We start from the raw sequence: 8,952 nt of genomic DNA on the forward strand, positions 1-8,952 counted from the left end.
CAGATATCGCCTACTCTTCTCTACACTGCTTGCATTAGAGTAGTGTAGCATGTTACTGCTTTTCGTTATTCCTACCCTGATGCATAGCCTGTCCTTGCTACTACTGTTGTTACCATTACCTGCTATCCTACTGCTTAGTATAGGATGCTAGTGTTCCATCAGTGGCCCTACACTCTTGTCCGTCTGCCATGCTATACCGCTGGGCCGTGATCACTTCGGGAGGTGATCACGGGCATATACGATATACTTTACACAGTTACATTACCTGTGATACTGTTCGGAGATGGGGGCTGAAGGGGCAGGTGGCTCCATCCCGGTAGAGGTGGGCCTGGGTTCCCAACGGCCCCCGACGGTTACTTTGAGGCAGCGCGACAGGGCAGGTTGAGACCACCTAGGAGAGAGGTGGGCCTGGCCCTGGTCGATGTTCGTGGATACTTAACACGTTTAACGAGATCTTGGTATTTGATCTGAGTCTGGCTACTGGCCTATACGCACTAACCATCTACGCAGGGACAGTTATGGGCACTCGACGTCGTGGTATCAGCCGAAGCACTTCGTGATGCCAGCGACTGAGCGGCACGCGCCGGGTTGGACCGCGTAACGTGACTTCCTTTGTAATGGAGGTTGCTAGGTCTGCTCTTCGGCCGCGTACGCAACATGCAGGTGTGCTATGGGCGATGGGCCCAGACCCCTGTGCGCTTAGGTTTAGACCGGCGTGCTGGCCTCTCTGTTGTGCCTAGGTGGGGCTGCGACGTGTTGATCTTCCGAGGCCGGGCATGACCCAAAAAAGTGTGTCCGGCCAAATGGGATCGAGCGTGTTGGGTTATGTGGTGCACCCCTGCAGGGAAGTTAATCTATTCGAATAGCCGTGATCTTCGGTAACAGGACGACTTGGAGTTGTACCTTGACCTTATGACAACTAGAACCGGATACTTAATAAAACACACCCTTCCAAGTGCCAGATACAACCGATGATCGCTCTCTCACAGGGCGACGAGGGGAGGATCATCGGTTAGGGTTATGCTATGCGATGCTACTTGGAGGACTTCAGTCTGCTCTCTTCTACATGTTGCAAGATGGAGGTGACCAGAAGCATAGTCTTCGACAGGACTAGCTATCCCCCTCTTATTCCGGCATTCTGCAGTTCAGTCCACATATGATACCCGTATTCCATTTGATACCCATGCATATGTAGTGTAGCTCCTTGCTTGCGAGTACTTTGGATGAGTACTCACGGTTGCTTTCTCCCTCTTTTCCCCCTATCCCTTCTACTTGGTTGTCGCAACCAGATGTTGGAGCCCAGGAGCCAGACGCCACCTTCGACCACGACTCCTACTACACCGGAGGTGCCTACTACTACGTGCTGCCCACTGACGATGACCAGAAGTAGTTTAGGAGGATCCCAGGCAGGAGGCCTGCGCCTCTTCCGATCTGTATCCCAGTTTGTGCTAGCCTTCTTAAGGCAAACTTGTTTAACTTATGTCTGTACTCAGATATTGTTGCTTCCGCTGACTCGTCTATGATCGAGCTCTTGTATTCGAGCCCTCGAGGCCCCTGGCTTGTAATATGATGCTTGTATGACTTATTTTATTTGTAGAGTTGTGTTGTGATATCTTCCCGTGGGTCCCTGATCTTGATCGTACACGTTTGCGTGTATGATTAGTGTACGGTCAAATCGGGGGCGTCACAAAACCCTAAACCATTGCGACCATTTTGGTCAGAAAGGTCGTAATTTCCTTACACGAAATGGTCACAAAGCAAACAGTGCTAGTTCGCTGCCTTATTTCTAGTTGTTAATGACCAATATAGATGGTCATAGCCTTGTAGATTGTGGTGGGTTGTGATGACTAGACGCTATCTCATCAGTTTTGCCTATGTGTCATGTCCATGTGGCAGTTTTTGCCCTAGGTTGTGAAGCAACCTATATTTCTATCATTCCCAAAATTCCCAAACAAATCTCATAAATTCTTTGGGGCATATCTTCATCAAATATGTAAAAATCCTTCCTTGCCTAGTTCAAAACTAATTCAACAATATTCATTTTCCTATTCTGTTCACAACAACACTTTATGAAGGAAGTGCTATTTATATATTCTTGATTACCCTCGGAATTTTTGGGCACTCTTTCCTATCCAAATTATTACCTCATGACAAAATTCAGCTCCATTTTCCTAGCAAATATTCCTCGGCAAATTTCCAAAGTTTTTGTCCACCTAGAAGCATTGTGAAGGAAGTACCTTTTTTATATCTCTAAATGACATGAAATTTATACAGTTCCTTCATATGCCCAAATTATCAACCTCCTCCAAATTGCAGCTCAGTCAAATCATCTATGTGAGCCCAGGTTCAATTTATATTTTATGGCCAAATTGGCACGTTGCAAAGCAAGTGTTATATAGACCCCTCCTATTACCCTCAAACTTTTCGGGCACTCTTCCATACCCAAATCATTGCCACATGATAATATTTAGCTCAATTTTCCTAGTAAATATTTCTCGGGAAATTTTCAAAGTTTCTACCTCGAGAGAAGCTTTGTGAAGTAAGTACTAGCTAGGCTTACCCAAATGATCTGGAAATTTACCAGAGCATGACCATACCTAAGTAACTTACCTACACCAATTTTGATCTCATTTCATTCATCCAATCTCTCTCACTAGTTTTCCCAAGTTTCTGTCCATAGAAGAGCATTGTGAAGGAAGTACTACTTTGGCATGTCCAAATGGTATCAATTTTCTACAATGCTTTCCTATGCCCAAATAACCATCCTCCACAAAATTTCAGCTCACCATTCATTATTTTGAGCCCATCTTCAACATTCATATTTTTGTCCAGCGTGGTACTTTGCAAAGCAAGTACCACCTAGGATCCTCCTTTTGAGCTAAAAATTTGTGAAGACATTCTCCTTAGTAGATGATCACCTCAGCCAAAACTCACGCCCATTGGCCATGTGCATTTCCCGTACCGCTAATCAAACACTTGGCTGCTAATTCATGTTTGAGCATCGATCGGTCTCCTCGTGAGAATCTTATGTTGTAATTTTCTTCCTAGCACCAACCTAGGGAGTGGCCAACCCACTAGACATGCCTAGGCCGCCCAGAACACATGGCAACATTACGGTCATGCGGTGACCACGTGACGGGCATGCGAGTTTACGCGCTCTAGAGTCGGGGGCCTCGGCCACCGCCCAAACCTCGACGTATCGCCACCAAACCATGTATTTATGATTAAATAGGTACTTATGTAACTAGAAATGATTTTTGGAAAAAATAAATAGTAAACTATGAGGCAGCTGCAGTTCAAATTTGACCCGCTTCCAACTGAACCGGCGGGAATTTGTCTTTTTCACTAGAGGTGTATCAAAACTTTTGACACTCAACCATTTTGTCAATTGTGCATTAAATATGGCCTAGTATTTTAGAAAATTGATTTGGTCCGATTTTGCAACAAATATATGGTAGGTCCTTCACAAAAAAACTCATTTCGGGCACTCGGAAAATGGAAAATGGTTTTTCCGTGCAAAGAAAATGAAAAATCCCTTAGGAAACATTGTTTGGAATTCCAATATGCACCCTTGTGCACAATATGAGATCATTTGAACAAACTATGCCAAGAATGTGGCCATAAGATTGATTATTTGGCTTGAAACCATTGATCTCCACACGTGATAGCTCGTTTCTGAGAACACTTTTTTAAAATAATAGTCGTATTACAAGTTTATTATTTTTCCTGGGAACTTGGCCACATATAATGACACAATGCGAAGGTTTCCCAAATTTTTGATTTTTTTTGAATTTTTATGCCCGTTTCAAAATGCAGTCAAAACGGCGGGAATGACCGTTCCTAGCTAGTGGTTGAATCTTGGATTTTTTTTTGGTGTTTCTCTGATTAAATAGATACTTATGTACCTAGAAATGATTTTTGGAAAAAATAAAGAGCAAACTATGAGGCAGCTACAGTTCAAATTTGACCCGCTTCCAACTGAATCGGCGGGAATTTGTCTTTTTCACCAGAGGTGGATAAAAACTATTTACACCCAACCATTTGGTAAATTATGCATTACATATGTCCTAGTATTTTAGAAAAATTATTTGGTCCAATTTTGCAACAATTAATTGGGAGGTCCTTCACAAAAAACCCTCCTTTTGGGCACTCAAAAGATGGAAAATGGTTTTTCCGTGCAAAGAAAATGAAAACTCCCTTAGGCAACATTGTTTGGAATTCCAATATGCACCCTTGTGCACAATATGAAATCATTTGAACAAACTATGCCATGAATGTGGCCATAAGATTGATCATTTGGCTTGAAAGCCGTTGATCTCCACACGTGATAGCTCGTTTCTGAGAACATTTTTTAAAATAATTGCCGTATTACAAGTTTACTATTTTTCCTGGGAACTTGGCCATATATAATGACACAATGCGAAGGTTTCCCAATTTTTTGATTTTTTTTTGAATTTTTTATGCCCGTTTCAAAATGCGGTCAAAACGGCGGGAATGACCGTTCCTAGCTAGTGGTTGAATCTTGGAAAACTTTTCGTGTTTCTCTGATTAAAAAGATACTTATGTACCTAGAAATGATTTTTGGAAAAAATAAAGAGCAAACTACGAGGCAGCTACAGTTCAAATTTGACCCGCTTCCAACTAAATCGGTGGGAATTTGTCTTTTTCACCAGAGGTGGATAAAAACTTTTTACACCCAACCATTTGGTCAAATGTGCAATAAATATGGCCTAGTATTTTAGAAAAATGATTTGGTACAATTTTGCAAGATACATATGGTAGGTCCTTCACAAAAAAACACATTTTGGTCACTCAGAAAATGAAAAATGGTTCTTTCGAGCAAAGAAAATGAAAACCTCCCAAATCAACATTGTTTGTCATGCCTAAATACACACATGTACAAAATATTGGTTTATTTGAACTAACTATAAGAGGTTAAATGTTTGCCTGAATAAGAGGGTACAAACTATAAGAGAAAAAACAAAAAATGCTTAATTCTGATTGGTGGAACCAGCTGTGGCATGGATCAGTGACATGGCAAACATCTGTCCATCCATCCATCCATCCATCCATCTGTCCGTCCATCCACCCCTCCGCTCTCTCAGCTAACCCTAGCGCTCGCAGATCCCTCCCCTCGCCACCACCCGCCCCTCCCCTCGCGGATCCATCCTTCCCCTCCCTCCTTCCCCTCTGGCAAGATCGCCGTGCTCTACTCCTCCCTCCTTCCCCTCCGGCAAGATCGTCGTGCTCTGCTCCTCCCTCCTTCCCCTCCGGCAAGATCCCACATCCATCGATCCATCCTTAACCGGAACCCCTCTCCCGATGCCAGATCCAATCCTCCTCCCTCCCTCCTCGCCCCGGCTCCCTGCTCCCCTCCCCTTCCAGATCACCGCCACCACCTCCCTCCTCCTCCCTCGCCCCGGTTCCCTGCTCCACCGAGGCCGCCGTCGGGAGATCCGACTTCACCGACGGGAATGGGGCCGGATCCGCCACGCCCGAGCGCTCCATCCTCGTCGACAGGGACGACTACATCCTGGCCTCGGCGCTTCCGGCAGTGGCGGCTCATCTCCTTCCTCGGGCACCACAACTTCAACCGCACCATGGATGTGTAAGCACGCAGTCGTGTCTCCCCCTCCCCCCTTCAAACCTGCCTCTGCGAATGCATCTCTTGATCCGGGCAACGCACACGCGCGCGCAGGTTGGTGACCCAGACGGACCTAGCCGAGCTGGTGGACGCGGGCCATCGACTACCTCTCCCGCTTCCTGCCCTCCGACCGCCTGCTGGGTGTCCACGGTCGCGCCCTCTTCCACTACCTCCGCGTGCACAAGGTCATCGATGACGTGCTCGCCGGAGCCCCGGAGGCGCGCTCTGTCACCGCCGCCCTTGACCAGTGCATCATCCGCCACCCCACCAAGAGCCACGCCGTCACCAGGCTCCGCGCCATCTTCTCCTCCCTCCTCTGCTCCAAGCGATACAGGTAAAATACAACATTGCTAGCTATCGCTGCAAGTCTGCAATCGATTCGATAGATAAAATGAGCATTGGTCCGTCAGATGGGATCTTGATTTTGTTGCGTTGCTTAGGGCTGTTATAATGCCCGTGTCAGGTGTAGCTGCAGAGACGCTGGGCAGAGTGTATGGATACAATGTCCATGCATGGAAGAACTAAAACTCAGTTAATGTCCATGTTGTTAGTCATCTAGTTTGTAGGATCGGAGTGACTGCCTGCTGCCATTTGCTTGTGTTCCATCTTTGTTGAATGTACCTACCATCATACCTGTGGTGTTTTAAGCATCTTGGATCTCAATATATGGTGTCGAAACTGTTGAAAGAAAATGATGTAAGAGTTGTCCTACTTGTTTTAATTATTTCCCTGGATATGTTTCTCTGTTTAGCTTTCTCGCTGGAATGGCGCTCTGCTTTGTGATGCGGAGCTTCTGAATCTTTGCGGTGGAATCTTGTTATTTAATTATATGTCATTGTATCTCATATTTCTGCACCTTTTCTTCTGGAGCAGAAACATTAAAGTTGAACTTACAGAAGCTTACCCATATCATTCATGTTCTTGGTGGTGGATTACTACTGTAGTATTATGTTGTCTACTGCTTTTAACCTTGGAGTCTACTGCTCTTAACATAGCTTTGTTTTCACCTTTAGGCTCCAAGTAGATCTGAAAGTCAGCCTCTCCAATTTTCCTTGGAGTCTACTGCTCTTAACATCATTGTACTATGTGCAGAAAGAACATGAATGAAATCCTTGTCACTTCATTTTCAGGTAAGACCGGAGCTGTATGGAGATAGTAATGCTAGGTTCTTCACTTACTGGACAGTAAGTATTGTTTGCACAAACAAAATGTTCGCCTTTTGCCTGGTCTCATTGTCCCGGATTCAGTTTAACTAAACGTGCATTTCGCAGACTGATGTGTACCAAGAGACGGGGTGCTACAACCACAACTGCCGTGGGTTTGTCCAGACGACCAACAAGATAGCCATCGGCGCGGCTATCACGCCACAATCGGTGTACAACGGGAGGCAGTTTGATATTAATCTGATGATATGGAAGGTAAATGCCATTTCAGAATCACTGCTGTAATTTTCATTTTTCAAGAAGAATTGGTTGATCTGCATGGCAAATGCATGATGATTAGGAATATGATCATGTCTCCTGTAGAATTGGATTTCTCTGGCCGTTCCGTAAACTAAATTTGGTTCAGTTAAAAAACTGCACTACCTGACAGTTTTGGGCAGCGAGCTTCTAACTGAAAAACGAGTTTGTTATGCTCATAATTTCAAGTTGGCCTCTACATATGAGTTGTAAAGCATGCTCTAAGGTTTCCGTAGAGTACTCGTTTGCTTCGTTTGGATGTATGGTTTGAGAGCAGCCGTCTATTTAGTTTGCTGTCCAGAAATATAGTACAGTTTAATGTCGGTGGTGGTCTTGTCTTAGATAGATTCTGTAGTGTATTAATCTCACTGGGTAGAGTGGCCTACTTGCACACTTTTATTGACTCGTTGGTTACTGATTACTTTCGAGCGAGTAGCACATGTCTCAAGCAACTGTAGTATTCCTTTCCCTGAATTGCTCCCTTGTTTTGTCGTGGCCGTATGCTCCGTGGTCAATGATGCGTGATGTATACATATTAAAACCAAAATTGGAGTTGTTTTAGTTGTGCATATTAGAACTGAATTATGCTCTGTTTTGCTGTAGTTGTATGCTCTTATTGCTAAATTGTTTAGTGGGGTTTTCAAACTAAATTCGTCCAGTCAGCTTGCTATGATGTATCGTATATTACTGTACTTCAGACGTCTTGTAGAATTTGGTGTGGCAATACATCTGAAGTACAATAATATACAATACATCATAGTACAGTAATATACAATATCTTGCTATGAAAGATTGTAGAATTCTTTTAGTTCCTGCTTCTCATGTATACATCAGTTGTTGTGATTACATCTTCATTACATTATAGACATCTGCATTTCTGTGAAATTTTGTTAAATATATATTTTCTAGATTGTCTATACACTAAACCTGGAGGTTTGAATATCTACTCCAGGAATGAAGATGGTACTCTAATGCCTCTGTGTTCACCCTTTTACAGGAGCTCCAGGCCTAGGAAATTTCAAGTTCGAAGTGGCGTGTAGCCCTAGCAGCAAAGATTGTTCTGTTTGACTGTAATAAACTGTAAATATTATAGTACTGTAATAGTAGGCATATCTGGGTTGTAATAGACTATGCACAGATTGTAATAGACTATGTACAGTAGCTCCAGGCCTAAGAAATTCTACATTTTTTCTGTTCTATTTAAAATATTGATTATTTGTGTGATTTGAAGACGTGTGAAATGGAAACCTGATTAGTGGGCCCATTTGTGAAAATAATCTAAACAATGCTCACATTTTTGACATGTGGGACCAATATAGGAGATTATGACAAGTGGGACCCATCTAACTTGTGGGACCAGATTGAAAAATATATACTGAAAAACTAAAAAGGCCATGGCCCAAAATATATAAAAGGCCAAATTGTTGGGCCAGGCCCATGTAGCTAGACAAAATTCATAGAAAAAATATATAGTAAAAAGGCCGAATTGTTGGGCTAAGCCCATGTAGAAAACCGAATTGGACCGGGCTGAATCTTGTGCCACATCAGCTTGCCACGCTGGATGCCTACGTGGCCTAGGGAGGTTGCTAGTGACCAAAACGCCACAGTAGATGTATTTTGGTCATAAACGTCTACGACCATTCCAGAAGAAAGGTCACTATAGTCAGTTTATGACGGCCAGCTTTTGACCTTATGTTTTTGGTCACAAAAAGGTCACAAATGGAAATTTGTGACCATTTAGTGACCAATAGTGGTGGTCACAAGTTGACATATTTCTTGTAGTGTAGGACAGCAAAGGATTAATTCTGTCACAGGCATAACGGGTCGTTAATGGGCCAGAATATAGGA

The 8,952-nt window shown here is 43.7% G+C and overlaps 1 long non-coding RNA gene across 1 annotated transcript; it reads left to right on the forward strand.

The window, feature by feature from the left end:
* Positions 1 to 6,771: 6,771 nt before the first annotated feature.
* Positions 6,772 to 8,139, forward strand: LOC119328666. Its single transcript, XR_005159076.1, has 3 exons — positions 6,772 to 6,828; positions 6,916 to 7,062; positions 8,102 to 8,139. It is a non-coding gene; the product is annotated as an uncharacterized LOC119328666 (long non-coding RNA).
* The last annotated feature ends 813 nt before the right edge of the window (positions 8,140 to 8,952 follow it).

This window comes from Triticum dicoccoides, chromosome 7A (assembly GCF_002162155.2).
Source record: "Triticum dicoccoides isolate Atlit2015 ecotype Zavitan chromosome 7A, WEW_v2.0, whole genome shotgun sequence".
Taxonomy (NCBI): Eukaryota; Viridiplantae; Streptophyta; class Magnoliopsida; order Poales; family Poaceae; genus Triticum; species Triticum dicoccoides.